Genomic DNA, 19,652 nt, shown 5'->3' on the forward strand with positions numbered 1-19,652 from the left:
ATGTCATTATCAATTGCTGTTATTTTGAGTTTTTATATGCGCGCCTAATTTTTTCCAAAGTATTGACAAGAAGTTAACTAGAACTTGGTAAAACAGTTTTTATTTCTTGAATTAAAGTACATGATTTCTTTTATATATATTTTCATATATATGTTTGAATTTCTATATTTAATAATATATGCATGGTTTCAATTTTAAAAGCGATAATTTAGTTAAATATATGTATTGATATTTTATTTTTTCTTGGTTTTACACATACTAAATATTTAGTACTTAGATATGCCATGTATGGCATTAGAATTTTATGTTTTCATTTATTGATCACACAAATCCTTATTACTTTTATCTAACTGATACTGGAACTGAGACAGGGAGAGATTATGTCACTTGCTGTAATTACAGAACCAATAAATGGTGAATTTTTAAGATACTTTACTCATAGTTCACCATTTTTTTTTCTTTTGGTTCTGTGATAACATTTGTTCATGTACTAAATTTTATGTTGATACTGTAGATTCAACAACTACAGGCCCACAAGAGAGAAAACACAATTAAATTCAAGTTACGGGGGCGGGGAGTTCAGGCAATTCCTACCTAACAGTTACAATGCAGGTGTATCTGGCACGCTTCCTGGGTGAAGGATGCAGCTGCAACCCAGACTTTGCAAATGCAAACAACATAACCTAATTGCATGTACCTTCAAAATAATTTGAATTTAAAAAAATGATTAATTCACATTTAGAACTAGGCAATAACACCGAAGAACTCATGCTCTTTACCACAAAATTACTCTGTGGAAAAAAAAGAAAGAAAGAAAGAAAGAACTAGGTCTATGGAGGCAGCTCTATCTGCAGCTGACTCTAGGTTTCGTACCATCTCTTGTAAAGTCAATTTGCACTGAGCATGGCTTGAGGGCAATCTTTCTGGAGATGCTTTTTTCTTTTTGTTAATGGGAGATGATTACTTATTATATTCTTCTGGTAATTAAATAAGATCAACCATTCAGTCGTTAGCATCAAGTCAAAAACTAAATAAGCAATCAATATAAAATATTTTGACTTTTCATTTTCAGTTCAAATAATTTTTCAAATTTCCATATTTTTTGTATTGTGAGATGCTGTTTTCTATGTGGTGGTATAAGTTCCTTTTCCTGATTTTTATGCTGTTTGATTTTTCTCTTTATTTCTCATATAATATGTATTTGTCAAGATATAGTAAATTTACATTAGTTTTGTCCATTTAAAATATTTACTTCTCTTGTTTAAAATCTTCCCTTTGTAACTATTTTGATGCCCTGTAGCTTTGGGATTATCATCGTACATCCACTTAGAGAAAATCTTATATGCTGAATTCAATATTACAAAATATTAAAACTTTTATACTTGATTAACTGATACATCTGAAATTTATTTTGCTACCTTATAAAAATGAGTTTTTACATTGACTGAATATTTATTTATTCGATGACCTGTTCATTTTGTCAATGCTGTATGATGCTCTTTTTGGCATTCATACACATAATTACCTCCTGTGGGAACATTCATTCCATTGCTTTTACTATTCTTAAGCCATTGCCGATGAGTGCTGTGCTGTCATAGCTCACAGCAACCTTCAACTCGGCCTCAAGTGATCTTCTTGTCTCAGTTTTTCTATTTTTAGTAGAGACAGGTCTTGCTTTTGCTTGAACTCATGAGCTAAAGCAATCCACCTACCTCGGCCTACCAGAGTGCTGGGATTACAGGCGTGAGCCCCTGTGCCTGGCCTACCATTACTGATGTTTTGTTATAACAATTCTGCTTTTCCAAAGAAATGTATTATATGTGTTTACTGCTTCTTTTAGTAATAGAATTTTTAGAAACACTTTCTAAGTTTCAAAAGAAATGCTACTGGCATTTTTTTAATTTTTTATTTTTTTTGTAGAGACAGAGTCTTATTTTATCGCCCTTGGTAGAGTTCTGTGGCATCACACAGCTCACAGCAACCTCCAGTTTCTGGGACTACAGGTACCTGCCACAACGCCCAGCTATTTTTTTTTTTTTTTTGCAGTTTTTGGCTGGGGCTGGGTTTGAACCCGCCACCTCAGGCATATGGGGCTGGCGCACTACTCCTTTGAGCCACAGGTACCACCCCAGCATTTTATTTTATATTCACATAAACTATAAAGTAATTCCAACAATAGAGAAGTTTAATATATACATTTATATTATTGGTAGTAATCTGATATGTTTATCTCTTTGTTAGTATATTTTAAATACTAACATTTTGAACATTGGGAACAAACTCATTTGCAGGGAAATTATTAGCAGCGTACAGACCCTTGCACAGTTACCTAAGACCTTGCCTTGGAATGGAAACATTTCCATACACGGAGATAAGGAGACCTGACAGCCTGTACTGGGCATATCACCTTTCTGGGGACTATCTTTTCCTGTTCCAGAATTGATGTGTGGCTCTTTGTTCTGCTTACATCAAATAGTAGCTAGTCAACCCTACTGCTCTATCTGTTCTTGGTGGAGAGGGAAGAGGGTCCTTCAAATGCAGAACAAGAGGGTGGGTGCAGAGCACCTTCTGTATTGGCTGTGGGACGAAATCCCCTGGACATAGGGAATAGACACTCATTGTTGAAGCTAAGCTTCCTCTGTCTCTTCTTTATGTAAATGAAGCCTGCCTTCATTTCCAGACTGCCTCTGACTCTTTCTTAGGAATCCTTCTCCCAACACATGAAAATCATGGTAGTGTGTTGACATCCTGGGACTACTGCTCCTGGAAGAAGGCAATGTTATGCTCTTTGCTATCCTCTGTCAGTGGGACACCTCCAGGAGAGGTGGTAACAAGTGTTACTTGCTAACCAAACCTATTTAGTAGCTATTAATAGACTCAAAGAAAGAACAGCTTTAAAAAGTATCAATAACTGTTCAATATCACCAAGTATTAAGAAGTTGGCTTTGCATCAATTCCATTACATCTTCACTTCAAACTGTACACATATAGTCACTATGTCTCCTTTGTACTTCTCTGATCACCATAAACACATTCTGATTATTTTACCTTTCTACAATGTTGCCGTGATGGCTGTATATATGGAATTCATATTTTTTTCATCAAAACGTGTCTATATATAAGACATCAATAGGTGGAGACAGCAAGGTTAATAGATGCATATTTGGCCCAGACAAAATAAAGAGCAGTGATTAATATTTATGTTTTCTGAACAACAATTAAGCATTGGAATCTTGGTTCTTAGTAGTGTAGCGTAATGTGATCATGATTGGGTCCCACTTGAAATGAGATCATTTAAATTATTTCAGGCAGATTTCTAAGACAGCTGCCATTTTTTAATCATAAAAAAAAAATTCGATTGCCCATCAAATTGCTCCTGTCTTGTAAGAAATTACTAGTACCCGATCTAAGGAGAGTGATTTATGTAAGGAAGGCAGTTTAAAAGAGAATAAAATATGAACAATGATAGGAAATGAAAGTGTAAAACTGTGCACACACTTTCCAAAGAGATACAAAGCGCAAAGGGGTATTTATAGAAAGGATGGACAATAAAATCTCCACAGTAATGTGCTGCAATCCATAAATGATCGTTTTACAACAGTGTCATAAAAGATGATGTGACTCATCAATCAGAATGGAATTTTTTTAATTAATAATTTATGAATTGACGTCTTATCAAATGGTCTTTCCAGTAAACTTATTGTGTCTTAATAATTATTATCAGTAAAATTAAAGAAAGGATATATAACCATTCTTTAATTAAAATAAAGCACTGTAATGCAAATTGTACTTAAGGGTGGATAGCAAATGCAGCTACAGAGAATCTACAAGGTACCTGTCACACCATGTCATCAAGGAGCCACGTGAGGAAGGATCAGTTGTTTCATAACTTTTTGTCAAATTGTGTTGGTGAATAATCAATATTTTTTGTTTTAAGTTAAACCTTGATTTTCTGTAACTGTCTAGGTAATTAAGTGCTATGGCAAGCCCTTAATACTATTTGTTCATGTATTTTATTTATAAGGTACTTGGCTAAGAGCAGAAAACAAAACTTTTAAATTTATGCAAAGCCAAAAAAAGAAATACTAGAATCCACAAAAAATAACATTACCTTCATAATTAAGCAGATACTCTGTGTCCGTTGGCATTTTATAGCCACTCATTTAATTCATTAAAACATTCACATTGAGAAAAGTATCAAAAGGAATAGTATAAGAATGAAGAGCAAGTCTTTACTGTCGCACAGGCTTCCGTTGACACTGACTACCTGCTCCTAATCTTCTGCAAGTTAAACTTCTCTAAGTTCCTATCTATACATCTTTAAAACAGATGCTTGCAAAAACGTGAACAATTTATTGTGCGGTGTTTATTTAATAAAACGTTAACACTAACGATTCATTCCCAAGATGCTCACAAAAATGTGAAAAATTGAAAAAATATATACCTAATGATTTGTCTCTGTGATGATAGAATATATTTGCTGTATCTAATAATTTATTGAGGATCATTATTTTAAAATGTTTCTTGAGGACAAGGCTTTGAGACTAGGTTCAAATGATAAAATTCAAGAACTTGAAAAAATGTTGTCTCTTAGGATTCTTTGCCTACATGATTGCTATCTTGGGATAATTTTTAAGTAGAAAAATTATAAATCAAATAATGCTGGTGGAAATACTAGCTTGCAGATTGAGGGAGAATCTTACCAAATAGGGTAAGGAGTCTTGCAAAGGACAAATTCTCCCCTTGTGTCCTCATGCAGTAGTCATACAGACGGGCATTATGACAGTAAGAGTGAAGACAGCCATTATTATTTGGATAACACAGGTGATGAAATACTTATTATTACATTGATCCAAAATGTTTCTCTCATGTCTCTCAGAAATTACCCTCAGTAATTTCTGACCCCATTGCTCGCCATTCTGCTACTCTGTAACATCTGTGCACATGATGTCACTTGATTTAGGCATGTTGTCTGGGCATGAGAATACAATTGTCTGCTAAATTAAATTAAATTGTTGATCAATTTTCCATGTACCATGATAGTTTGTTGATGTAGTGACACACATCTGGCACACATTAAGTGATCAGAACATGCTCATTTTGTTAATGTCATCGGTTGTCTCATGCTTGTGGGATTCCACAAAATTCTGTCTTCTATCTACCCATACTCATCCTCTACCCTAGTATTGCACTGATCCCATATGTAGAGTTTGGGAAAAATCTTGTTGTGTCAATATTCTTGCAATGTCTGTGTCTTAGGAAGAATCCAGGCACTCTGCCTGTCCCCCTTAGTGACTTAGACATCATTGGCCCTTTGACCCCAGCCACTATCTGTGTCATACTTCTCCATAGGTCATCCTGGTCCCCTTCACAGAGCAGCCATGGAATAGCACCTGTGTTTTCAAACAAACCACCTCACCTTAGATGACTTAATAAAAAAGGAATTTTAAATGTCTATAGGAAGATTGTACTTCAGGAAATTTTCTACACCACATGAGAATGCTCTGGGCCCTGAATTTATGGGTGACACAGATAAGGGATGCTAATCTCTGTCCTCCACTATAACTCCCCTTGAACTCCAGGCTCTCCTGTGGGAAGGAAGGTCTGTGTACGTGGCTGTGCCAATGCACATGGCCCATAGAGACTGCGTAGTCATCAGGTATGTGTAAATAGACCATAACTCCTGACAAGTCATGTAAATACACATGAAACATAGAGCCCAGAATAATCATGCTCATGTACATGGACAGCAAGACATGGCTCTCTAAGGTATAGGTACATGACTCACAAACTCGTGTACATAAACAGGGCCAAAAGGCCAGGCACAGAAATGTGCATGGACCTGGCCACAAGGCTTGACAAGGTCATAGTCATGTATCTATACATGCCTCCAACAAGCCTAGCACGAACATTTACATAGATATGGCCCACAAATATTTGCACAGTCATGTACATGGACGTGGTCGACATTGTCTAGACGTCCAGGTACAACATGAACTGGGTCAACAATGATTGGATCAGGCATATCGATCAGCAGGGCCCACAGAGCCCGGCTCAAAATAATACATGTGCATGTCCCTCAGAGCAGCACATGTACCTGCACATGGTCAGCTGAGCTGGGAATGTCATGTATGCACACATAAGCCACAGAGCCTAGCTCATATACATACCTACACATGGCCATGGCCATGGCCCACAGAATGTGGAACAGTCTTGTTTGTGTTTTTGGCATAAAACGTCTGCAATGTTCTATGTAAACATACATGGTACATAGGGCCTGCTACAGTCATGTATAGATACATGGCATCAATGCCTTAGCACAGGCATATAAGTGTATGTTACCCGCAGAGTCTGACACGGTCATCTGCATATACAAATCCTCAGATATTGGAAGAAATATGTACATGTAAATGGCCACAGTGCTACACTCCTATACATACTTGTCTTGTATAGCCTGGCACAAACATGTACATACACAGCCATTAACATGAACATGGGCAGCAGATTTTGGTGCAGTCACGTACATGAACACTGCCCACAGAGCCTGGCACAGTCATTTATGTGTACATGGTTCAAAGAGCTTGGCCAGTCTCTTGGTGGCCCACAGAGACTGGCACAACAAGGCCTACAAACCCAGGTACATGTTCAATGCACATATGGCCTAGAAGAGCCACGTATATATACAAGGGCAAGGGAACTTATAATGGTCATCAACATGGACACTACCCACAGAGCCTGGCACACTCATGTACATGTAGAGAGCACATAAAGCCTGATATAATCATGTATATGAGAATGGCCCACAGAGACTGGTATAAACTTATACACGTTCATAGGTCGCAAGGCTGGAAGGAGAAATGTGTATGTATATGGCCCACACATCTGACTCATGTACATTTACATGGCCCATAGTCCTAACGCATTCATGTACATACACATGACCCAGATGTCATGGCTATGTACTCTATGGGTATGTGACCCTTAGAGCCTGACACAGGCACATACATGTACATGGCTCACAGAGCCTGGCAAGTTCACGTACATGTACATGGCCACCAGCCCTGGCATAGGCATGTTTACATAAATAACAAGGAGTATGGCACTGTCATACACATGAACATGGTCCGCAAGACATGTTCAAGACTTGTATGTGAACATGGTGTCCAGGAACTGGCACATCCAAGTGCATGTAGATGGGCCACAGACACTGGCACACTCAAGTACATGTACAAGACCCACATGGCCTGACTTAGGCCTGCACATGTGCAAGGCACATCCAGTACATGTATATGATCTTTTAGATCAACAGAACAGACAGAGGCTGGCTCCCAATTTTACATGTGCATGGTCCTCAAAGGAGGCACATGCCCATGCATGTGGCCCACTAGGCTGTCACTGTCATGTGTATATACACATGACTCACAAAAACTAGCATAAGCATATACATGTACATGGTACTGTACAAAGCCTGGCACTGCCATGTACATATACCTGACCCACGGAACCTGGCAGACTCATGTTTGTGTTTATAACAATCAAGTATTGGCACAGCCATGTACTTGTATATGGCCTACAATTCCTTGCACAGTCCATTATATGTACAGGGCACACAGACCCTGGTAGATCCATGTACATACACATAGCCCACAACCCTAAGCACATCTAAGTATATTTGCATAGCTCACATCCCTAGGCAGAGTCACATACATGCATGTGGCCCTCAGAGCCTAGCACAGTCACATGCATATGGCCCACAAGCACAGACATACTCATGTGCATGCGAGTGGCCCTCAAAGCATAGCACAGTCATGGATATTCATGCGGCCAAAATATCTGGTACAGTCATGTACATGCACTTGACCCACAAGGCCTGACATAGACATGAACAAGAAGATGGCTAAAAGGCCTAACACACTCAAGCTGATGCACTTAGGACACAGAGCCTGGTGCAGTCACGTACATGTGCATATCCCACAGAGCCTGACAGAGTCATATACATGTACAAGGCACAGACAGCCTGGCACACTCATGCACATGTAAAGGCCCATAAGGCCAGGCACGGGCATGCCCATGCACATCGACAGGAGCATAAAACTGTCATGTGCATTGACATGGCACCCTAAGACTGGCTTAACCATGTACATGCACATGTCCCGGAGAACCTGGTAAGCACCTACCCATGCTTATTGCCCACAAGGCGTAAAACAGCCATGGATATATGAACAGAGTTGTGCATGTACATGACTAAGAGAACCTGTCATGGCCACATACATGTTCATGGCTGAAAAGGCTGGGCACAATGAAATACATAAACATGGCTCACAGAGCCTGTCATAGTTATGCATATGAACCTGGCACACAGAAATTTGCACCATTTTAAACATGTACTTGGACCAGAGGCCTGGAACATACATGTATGTGCGTATGTTTCACAGGGCCTGGCAGTCATTTACATATACATGGCCCACAGTACTGACATAAGGTTGTACATGAACCTGTTTCATATATCCTAGAAAATTCATGTACATGTACATAGCCCACAAATCCTGGCCCAGAAATGTTCCTGGAGATGTACTGGTGTAGTCAGGTACATGGCTCAAAAACATAGCATAGCAATGTATATGAACCTTGCCAAAAGACCTGGCACATTTATGTTTGTATAAAAGGCTGAAGAGGTCTAGAAGATCTATGTACATATATAGGATTCACTGAGCCTGACATAGCTATGCAAAGTATTACATGGCTCATAGAGCTTGGCTCCTTCATGTACAGGTACATGGCAGCAAGGCCTGGTGCAGCTATGTATGTCTTTAGGGTCCACAATACCTACAGAGTCAGGTACATACCTGGCCCATATAGGCTGGCAGAGCTATATCCATGCACATGGCCAACTCAGTCTGACAGAGCCTTGGACATGTAGTTGGTCCATAAGTCCTGGCACAGCCTTTTGCACACACATGGCCAAGTACACGCATCAGGACATGGCAAGATCAATTGCAGCCTAAGACTGGCCAAGACTCTGTTCTTAAGTTAGAGTGCAGGTGCTTTACTTGATATGATACGTTGCAGTTTGCTATGTGAGGCTTTAAAGTATGGAACCAGGTTTAGGCTCAATGTAATTTAATTTAATTTAGCAGAAGTATTTAAGTTTGAATTTGATTCCCAAATAACATGCTTGACTCTTTTCATCTCATTACTACCACTACTTGTATATAATACATTTTTACACCATTTTGAAGATTTTCACATTTAAAACCTATTAATCTTTATCACATCCCTTCATTAGACAGTCAAGAGAGTGATAGGCTCCATGCCCAAGTAGGAAGGAAAGAGCCTGAATTGGGGAGAAATTAGGGCAGCAAGAGGCCAGGCTTGTAGGGTTGCAGGTGGCAGGCCAATGGCAGGAAGGGAGCAGGCCTGCAGGGGGCGGTCATGCAAAGTGGCATGAGAGGGGAACGAGCTGGGCTGCAGGTGGCAGATCCTCAGCAGAATAGGAAGAGTGCTGTAGTGAATGGGCCGAAACAGAAGGAAGGGAGGAGGTGGTCCTCCTCAAACCTGCCTACTGGAGAAAGGAGTAGGTGGCGGGCCTGAAATGGGGAGGAATTAAGGTAGCAGAGAGCAGGAAGAGCGCTTTGGAGACCAGCCCTTGCTGGGGCTGGTGGAAAGCTGCAGCCAGAGACTGGACCTAGACCTTTAAGAGGGGTTCAGGTAGCAGTCCCCAGCCAGGGGAGCAAGAAGGGCAACAGAAGTCAGAAAGAGAGCCTCCGGGGGTGGCCTGGGGCAAGGCAGGAGTGCAACAAAGGGCATGCAGTGACTGGGGGAGCTGCAGAAGAGCGCCTGAGGTGGGGAGTGTGGGGGGCTCCTAAAAGAAGCTAGGAGAGTGGAGGATGATGAGGCAGTAGGTGATTGTTGGGCCATGAGCTAAAAGGGAGGTTGGCTACAGGGGGCATCCCAGAGTAGGAGAACAAATGCATGGGGCAGCATAAGGGAAAAACTAGTAGGGCTACATGGGGCTGGAGAGCTTCAGGGAGCCACCCACAGGTTGAAAGCTGCAGAGAGTACCTTGAGGAAGGATGAGAGTAGAACTGAGGACAGATCTGCAGCAGGGTGAAAAGAATACTGCCAGAGGGATGTCTGCTGAAGAAAGAGTGAACAACTATAGGAAGACTGCCCTGGGTGGTACAGGAGGAGGCCTACCAGAAGCCATCAGTGACAGGGAGGGATGAAGAATTCAAGGACCTATGCATGGCAATGAGGGAGGAGTGAGCTTAAAGGTGTGCCCCAGAACAGAAAAAGTGAAGGTCTGTGTGGAGGTGGAAGGAGGACAGCAGGGGGCATCTGATGGTGGGACAGGTGGAGGGCTTCAGTGGGAAGCCTGGAGGGAGGCAGGAGGAGGGCTGCAGGAGGTGGCCCAAATTGGAGCCTGAAGACAGCAACAGGAAAGGAAGAAAGCCTCTGAGGTCAGGATCCGTGGTGGGGAGAGAGTTTGGCAGCAGATGGCTGGAGGATAGCTTCAGGGATTTGGTGGGGCAGAAAGATGGCTGCAGGGGGAAGAAAAAGAGATGCAGGTAGTCATCCATTCTGGGGAGTGAGGAGGGATAAAGGAGGAAATGCAGAGTGAGACACTGAAGGGCTACAGATAGCAGTCTGATGTGGGGGCAGATAGAGGAATGTAGGGATCAGCCTGAAGCCAGGCAGGAGTAGGGTTGCTGGGGTTGCCCTGAGCTGGGAGAGAGGAGAGCATCAGGGAGTGGGTCCATGCTGAAGACTCAGGAGGGATTCAGGGGACTACACAGAGCTATTCTGTGGAGAGATGCCGGGGATGGCCCCACAGTAGAAAAATAAGTTTTTCTTGTCTGGTCTGCCTAGGGGAGAAAGGAGAGCTACAGCAGGCAATCCCTTGTGAGGGCTGGAGGAGGGCTGAAAGAGGAGGGACAGTGTCAGGTAGGAAGTAGGGCAGCAGGGAGCTGGAGGACAGCTGCAGGGTGTGGGTCTGAGGGGAGTGGAGAGAGCTGCAGGGAGTATACCCAGCAGGGAGAAAGGAGTGCTACAAAGGGCCTGGGGCTGCCCTGAAGCAAGACAGCAGGGGGCAGCCTTTAGGAAGCTGAATGAGAGCAGCAGTGGATGGCTTCGAGTTGGGTGGGAGAAGAGCTAAGAGAGTGAGCCCAAGGCCTGGAGGAAGCATGGCAGCAGGGGGCAGAAGGAGAGCATCAGGGGGTCAGGGGTACAGTAAGTGCAGTAAGGCCTGTAGGGGAATGGCTAAGTCGGATAGGGAGGTAGTCAGCAGGTAGGAGGAAGAGAACTGCAGTGGGTGGTCCATGGGAAAGTGGTAAGAGAGTTTCAGGGAGCCTGACACTGACACAGTGAGAGAAGGGCTGTAAGGGGAAATCCAGGGCAGGTAGAGAGAAGGGGGAACTGCATGGGAGAAGCATGGGGAAATGAAGAAGAACACTGCAGGGGTTGATTAACAGGAGCCAACTGGAGGCTGCAGGGAGAGGATGCATGCAGGGAGAGAGGATTTTTGCAAGATGCAGCCAGTGGGGTAGAGGGAGCCTAGGGTGGAAAATGAGAAGTGCTGCAAGTGGTGATGCAGGGTAGGGTTGCAGAAGGACTTCAGTGTGTTCTAGGTGACAGTGAGGAAGGAGGGCTCTAGGGATGAGCTAGCCTGAAAAGGGAGAAGGGAGGTACTGTGTGTTTTGAGACCAGAGTAGAGAAAGGTTTAAGAGGCTAATAGTGGCAGGGAGGATGGAGGGAGGGCTGAAGGTTCCTGCCAGACGAGAGACTTGAGTACATCTGCAGGAGGAACCTTAAGGAGGCATGGGAAGAGACCTTTGTGGGGCAGAGGAAAGCTGCAAGTTTTGAGCTCTTGTGATGGGTTGAAGAGGGGCTTCAGTGGGTCGCCCAGGTGTAAGATGAGAACTGCACGAATCGGCCCATGGTGAGATGGAAAGAAGTCTATAGGAGGCAGCCAGTACAGCCTAGGAAGATGCCTGCAGGAGAGGGGCTAGAGGCTGGGCAGGAGTAGGGCTGGGGAGGCAGTCTGAGGTGGGTCTTGGGGAAAGCTGCAGGAAACATGCCCATGGCAGAAAGGAGAGAAGCATGTAGCAGGTCCACAGCCCAGGAGAAAGAGGGCTCCAGGAGGCAGCCAAAGTGGGGCAGGAGAAGGGCTGCTGCCAGCCCCTAGAGGTGAAGAGGGAAGATGAATAATTACAAATTGTTTTTCTCACTGGCTGTTTATTCATTTCAATCCATTTATTTAAAACAAAAAGTATGGCTCCAAAGAGAGCAAGAAATGTACAGAACATGTCTCAACCCCTGTGATCATGCCTTTGAACACACATTATCATAATCCTCCTCATCTGATGTCATGGGCTATCTTCTTAGATTCACTTTCACTATCCATATCATAGGTCTCCACGTTTGATGACTGCATCATGGCTTTGTTTTCTGGAGGTGTTGAAAGGAAAACAAAACATACCCGTAAAATTCATAATAGGTATTGTTTTGATAACACATTCTGGCACAAGAAAAAGAAAGAATAAGTGAAAAATACAGGCATACATTGTAGTAACTATGGTAGTGGACAGGGAAGTCCTTAAAGAAACAGAATCTTCAGAAAGAAGTATTCTGTCTCTCTCTACTTGCAGAGACAGACACAATCCATTATACAGTAAAAACTTCTTCCTTGTATTTGCTTCCTCTCTGTGGTTATTCCCCACGAGCCCTACTTGTGATTTTCTGCTTTTCTTTTTTTTTGAATTTTTGGTGGAGGTTGGGTTGGAACCCGCCATCTCTGGTAAATGAGGTGGCACCCTACTCCTTTGAGAGACAGGTGCCACTTTTTTTTTTTTTTTATGAACCACCCTAAGATCCAGAATAATAGTGTGTCATAAGCTGGAACTAACACTTTGCTATTTCTGGTCATTCTTTAGCGAAAAGAACATCAAGATTTGAGATTAGACAGCCACCCTGACAGGTACATCATAGAGAAAAGTCAACTTAGCATTATACTGCAGTGTAAAGCGAGATGAGAGAGAGAGACAGAGTAACAAGAGAACCCACCTGAAGAAAAAAGAAGGATGAAAAATCAACAGCTCACAATGAAGCTAATGCAAAAGACAGCAACTATAAATAAATAGTTGAAGTTACACAAATGGCATTCAGACTATGGATGGGAAATGAAATGAATGGAATTGAAGAGAAAATTGAAAACCTGCTTAACAAAGTACAAAAATAATAGGAAAAGAAAGAAAAACAAAAAAGAAAACTGAAAAAATTAGCAAAGTTGAAGACATGTCACAGAGGATCCAGACAAAATTAGGAAGGTTATGACAGGGCAGGAAGTACAGGAAGAGACATTAAGGAATATGGAAAACACAGTGGGGAGCATTTCAAAAACAGAACAGTGGAGAAGAAAAAACCTCAGAGCTTAAAGATAAGGCTCTTTAGCTAACACAGTTATTTAACAATGCTCTAAAGAAAAAAAACAAATGCAAGCAATCTCTTAGAGAGATATAACTATGCAAAGCATCCAGACATATGAATATTAGGTGTCCCTGAAGGTAAAGAAGAGAGTCCTAAGAGCATGGAGGGTCTATCTAAAGATATTACAGCTGGAAATTACCCAACCATTACCACAGAAATAGCCATACACTTAGTAGATGACTATTGAACTCCAGTATGAATAATTCAAATAGGACATCTCCTAGACTAACTGAAGTTTACCTGGCAAAAGTCAGCATGAAATAAAAAGTTTCAAAAGATGACAGACATAAGCATCATCTTACCTACAAGGGTAAATTATCAGATTAACAGCTAAATATTTAGTGGAAAACTTCAAGGCAGAAAAGACCAGGCTCCTCTCTTGAATCTGCTCAAACACCATAACCACAAGACTAAGACTTTCTATCCTACAAAACTAAGTTTCATATTCAGTGGAGAAATCAAATCTATTCCTGCCATGCTACCTTTAAGGACATGTTACCCCTGCCTGCCCTGCAGAAAAGACTAAGTCCTGTCTTAAGTACAGGAAAATACAAGAAACTCACGACAATGTCAAACTCCCTAGAAATCCTAGCAACTACAATTCCCTGAGTGACATTTCAGAGTCTTATACATTATGACAAACAGAAATGCGCCCTACTTATCTATTCTCTAATTAAGTCTGAATGGCTTGCACTCCACACCAAAGAAACACAGGCTGGATGATGGAAAGGAAAGGAAAGGAAAGGAAAGGAAAGGAAAGGAAAGGAAAGGAAAGGAAAGGAAAGGAAAGGAAAGGAAAGGAAAGGAAAGGAAAGGAAAGGAAAGGAAAGGAAAGGAAAGGAAAGGAAAGGAAAGGAAAGGAAAGGAAAGGAAAGGAAAGGAAAGGAAAGGAAAGGAAAGGAAAGGAAAGGAAAGGAAAGGAAAGGAAAGGAAAGGAAAGGAAAGGAAAGGAAAGGAAAGGAAAGGAAAGGAAAGGAAAGGAAAGGAAAGGAAAGGAAAGGAAAGGAAAGGAAAGGAAGAGAAAACAAAAGAAAAGAAAAGAAAGAGAAAACAAAAGAAAAGAAAGAGAAAACATGAATATGCACTCTTCAAGAAACTGAACTAACCCCAAGGACACAAAAGGATGAAGCGTCAGGATTGGAAAACAAACATTTCTCCACATGGAAAATAAAAGAATGTGAGAATACCACTTCTCATCACAGATACTATTGACTTGAAGTAACAAACATGAATAAATGAAGGGTCATCACATACTGAGGAATGGAACAGTTTATCAAGAAGACATGTCAGGGCTAAATAATAATACACTCTACTGAGGCACTGCCTGATTTAAAAGGCCAAATCTGCTGGATCTAAAGAAAATGACAAAAAGCAAGACACAATTGCTCGAGATTTCAACACCCCACTGACAAAACTGGAGAGATCCAAGCAGAAATTAAACAGGGAAACATTGAACTGAAACCCGTCTCTAGAACAAATGGGTTTAATAGACAATTACATAACACTTCACCTGAATACCACTGAAGACACATCCTTAGCAACTCATGCATGATTCTCCAAGATTGATCATATCCTAGGTTGTAAACTGGCCTCAGTGAATTACACAAATGATAAAGTGGAACTTACAGACCTTAGTGAAATTAATGAAGAATGGAGGTGGAACAAAATCATTCATTTCCTCGCATAGTCATGAATACTAACCAATAGCTGGCCCAAGAAAAAGATAAAGATTAAAACACATGTATTCCACAAAAACAGTGATAATGAGGCCACAAGCCACAAAACATTTGGGATACAGCAAAAGTGGTCAGGAAAGGGAAATTCATTGCCATAAACAGCTACATCCAGAAATCAGAAAGAACACAAATCAACAACACAATGGCTTCTATCCCAAGTAAATGCAAAAGGAAGAGCATTCTATTACTAAACAGCAGAAGAAGGAACCAAAAGGAGATCATAGAACTAAATGAAATCAAGGCAAAAAAAAAAAAAATCAAAAATTAACAAAGCTAAAAGACGTTACTCTGGAAAGAAACAAAATTGATTACCCTTGTCCCTGATTAATCTTAAATTAAGAAGTATGATGTCTAATAAAGTCAACCAGAAATTAAAAAGGGGAAATAACAGATATCATGAATATATAGCACTTGTTGACTAAATCCTACACAAATATCTATGCCCCAAAATGTGAGATATCTGGAGGAAATGGACAAATTTCTGGAAGCACAGTAGTTCTCTAGACCCAATCAGGAAGAAATAGATCTCCTAAATAGACCAATGGATCAATTACTGAAATGTAAACAAAAGTAAAGAAAGGTGGCAACAACAAAGGCTTTAACCAGATAGCTTCATATCAGAAATCTACTAAACCTTCAAAGAAGTGGTACCAATATTGCACAACCTATTCCACAAAATTGAGGGAGGAGGAACCCCCCCCCATGTCCTTTTATGAAGCTAATATCACACTGTTACCAAATCCAGGAAAGGCCAGAGAAATAACTCATAACTCCCAACATTTTTAATGGTTATAGATGCAAAAGTACTCTACAAAACTCAACACACAAAATCCTGCTGTACCACAAAAAATAAATAAATAAAATAAAAAGTTGATGACAATTGGATTTCTTCCCAGAGGTGTGTAACTTACCACTTTTATAGTACATTAAAAAGAAGTAATAACAAAGACTATAGGATCCAGTCCATGGATACAGAAAAAGCATCAGCCAAATGTCAGCACCTTCTTAAATAACAAACTCAATGAAATTATCATAAATGTGACATTCCTTAAATTGATAGAGGTGTTCTACGACAAATCCACACCCAACAAGATTTTCAGTTGAGAAAAACTGAAAATATTTCCCCTTAAATCAAAATCTGATGAGTATGTCCTTTATCACCTCTACAATTCTACATGGTTCTGGAAGTCCAACACAGAATAATAAGTTAAAAAAATAAAATATAAGATGCACTGCAGGTGTAATCCCACCAATCATCCACCCTCTGCCCAACCTCCACCTCCCTCCACTCCATCTCCCCCTTTCCCATATTCTTAGGTTATAACTGGGTTATAGCTTTCATATGAAAGCCATAAATTAGTTTTATAGTAGAGCTGAGTACATTGGATACTTTTTCTTCCATTCTTGAGATACTTTACTAAGAAGAATATGTTCCAGCTCCATCCATGTAATCATGAGGGAGGTAAAGTCTCCATCTTTCTTTAAGGCTGCATAATATTCCATGGTGTACATATACCACAACTTAGTAAATGTAGAATATAAATCTCTTAACACAATAACTTAAGAAAATGCCAGGAAGGCTATGTTAACCAGTGTGATGAAAATGTGTTAAATGGTCTGTATAACCAGTGTATGGTGCCCCATGATGGCATTAATGTGCAAGCTATGATTTAATAAATAAAAAAAGGAAAAAAAATCTGAACATTCAGTATTGTGATTTTAAGATTTGTTTATTGATGTGATAAATCAAATTCCTGTTCCTAAAAAAAAGCAAATGTATCTATAATTGGGTATGGACGTGGAGAAATTCTCACTCTTTGCCAAAAGCTGATGATATGATCTTGTACCTAGAAAATTACAAAGATCCAGCCAAGTGTCTAATGGGATTTCAAGATAGATACAATATCCAAGGATATAAAAAACAATGTACTCAAATGGGTGTCATCATATATGCTAACAATACTCAAACTGAGAATAAAATCAAGGACACAATTTGCTTCGCAATAGCATCAAAAATAAATAAATAAAGGACCTTAAAATATATTTCACAAAGGATAGGAAGAATCTCTCCAGATAGAACTATTAAACACTGAGAAAAAAATTGCAGATGATGTGAACAGAGGAAAGAACTGATGCTGTTCAAATGCAGATACTACCTGAAGTAATCTAAAGAGTCAATGAAATCCCTATTATAATATGAACATCGTATTTTCTAGATCTTGAAAAAAATAGTTTTATGTTTCTTTTGGAATTAGGAAAACAAACAAACAAGCAAAAAAAAAAAAAAATGAAATGGCCAATGCAATTCTCCCGAAGAAGAACAAATCTGGAGACTCCACTTTACCAGTCATTAGATTATACAACAAGTCTATAATGATGAAATAGCAAGATACTGTTGTAACATTAAAGTCATAGATCTATGGAATAGAACAGAGAGTCTAGACATGAAACCAGCCTTATATTTCCATATTAGCTTTGATGAAACACACAAAACCATAGATTGTGGAAGTGAATTCCTATTAAATAAATGGTGCTGAGAATGCTGGTTAGTCACATGTAAAAAGCTGAAACGGAAGCTGCGCCTCTTACCGTTCACAATAGATAAAAGATTTAAACATAAGACACACAACTATAAAGACACCACATTAAAGTGTGGGAAAAGCTATTAATCTTTTCAGTTTAGAAAATGCTTTGTAAAGAATACAATTCTGGAAATCACAGCAAAAACAAAATTAAACAAATGAGATTGGATCAAGTGAAAAAGTTTCTGCAGACCTAAATGATATAACATAGCAAAGAGACAACCTAGAGGATGGGAAAAGACATGTGCATGGTACACATTCAACAAAGAAACAATAACCAGAACTTACAAGAACCCAAGCAAATCAATAAGAAAAGATTGAACAACTTCTTTAGAAACTGTGCAAGGGACATGAACACAACCTTTATGGGAATAGTCTACTGGACTATAAGCACCTGAAAAATGCTCATTGTTCCTAATCATCAAGGAGATGCAAATAAATACAATATGGAGACATCACTATGCCCACTAAGAATGGATGATGTCATAAATTTCCAAGACATCAAATGGTGCACAGATGTCGAGAGAAAGGAACACTCAGGGACTGCTGGTGAGAGTGAAAACTACTTACAACATCTTGGGAAAGTAGTATGGAGATTCCTCCAAGCACAAAAAGTAGTCCTACCATTAGATTCTGTCATTCCACTTTGGTATTCACACAAAAGAAACAAAAAGACATTTTATCATAAAGATATTTACAATTCAATGTTTATAGCAGCACAATCTGCAATTACAAAGATGTGGAAACAATGGAAATGACCTCCAACACGTGAATGTATTAATAGATTATGGTCTGTGTAAACCACAGAATACAACTCTGCTTCAAAAATTATGGGGTTTAGGGCGGCACCTGTAGCTCAAAGGAGTAGGGCTCCAGCCAAATATGCCGGAGGTGGCGAGATCAAGCCCAGCCCCTCCCAAAAACAGCAAAAAAAAAAAAAAAAAAAAAAATATATATATATATATATATATATATGGGGTTTGTGTGCAGTGTCTGTGGCTCAAAGGGGTAGGGCGCTGGCCCCATATGACAGAGGTGGTGGGTTCAAACCCAGCCCTGGCCAATAACTGTGGGGAAAAAAATGGGGTTTCGTATCTTTTGTAAAATGCTAGATAAAATTGGAGTCCATTCTCATAAGTATCACAACAATGCAAAAACTAAAACCACATTTAATAAGCGCTAAATTTGGACTAGTAAATAAGCACCTAAATGCACACATTAGAGGAAAAAGTCATTGAAACTCAAGTCAGTGAGACGGGGATAGGGCATATGTAAATTTCCATGCAACAGGTACACTGCATGGGTATATTGCATACTTCTTAGGTATACACACAATTCAAATTTTAACCCTGTAAAAATCAACTACAGAACCTAATCATATCTAGCCGCATATTAATCTAATCATATCTATCCCCATATTAACAAAGGAACCTAGTAAGGAAAAAAAGTCACTTTCAGGTGTGTCTTGGTATCACTGTTTCAGTGAACAGAGAAGCCAAGAACACAAAACAATTCTAGCTTGGACCCAGTACATCCTCCATGTTGTGTTAAGCGACACAGAGACAAATCCTGGTTCTAAAACATGTGATAACAGCACCATCACAACTCCATGGATTCCTTAACTTACCTTCTCTTCTGATTCGCATGGTGCCTGTTCAGAGCCAGGGCCTCTTTCAGATCTAAACTCAATGGCCAGGGATTGGCAGTGATACAGCACACTGGTAATTCTGCTTTGCCTTCAAGAGATCTGCCTCCTTTCTTAGCCAGAAAGGTCTTTATCTTTATACGACTTCATGGAATGGAAGTAAAAGGATGCCATCTGCAACCATGAAGATGCATTCCTCCCACT

This window comes from Nycticebus coucang, unplaced genomic scaffold (assembly GCF_027406575.1).
Source record: "Nycticebus coucang isolate mNycCou1 unplaced genomic scaffold, mNycCou1.pri scaffold_64, whole genome shotgun sequence".
In the NCBI taxonomy this organism is placed as follows: domain Eukaryota; kingdom Metazoa; phylum Chordata; class Mammalia; order Primates; family Lorisidae; genus Nycticebus; species Nycticebus coucang.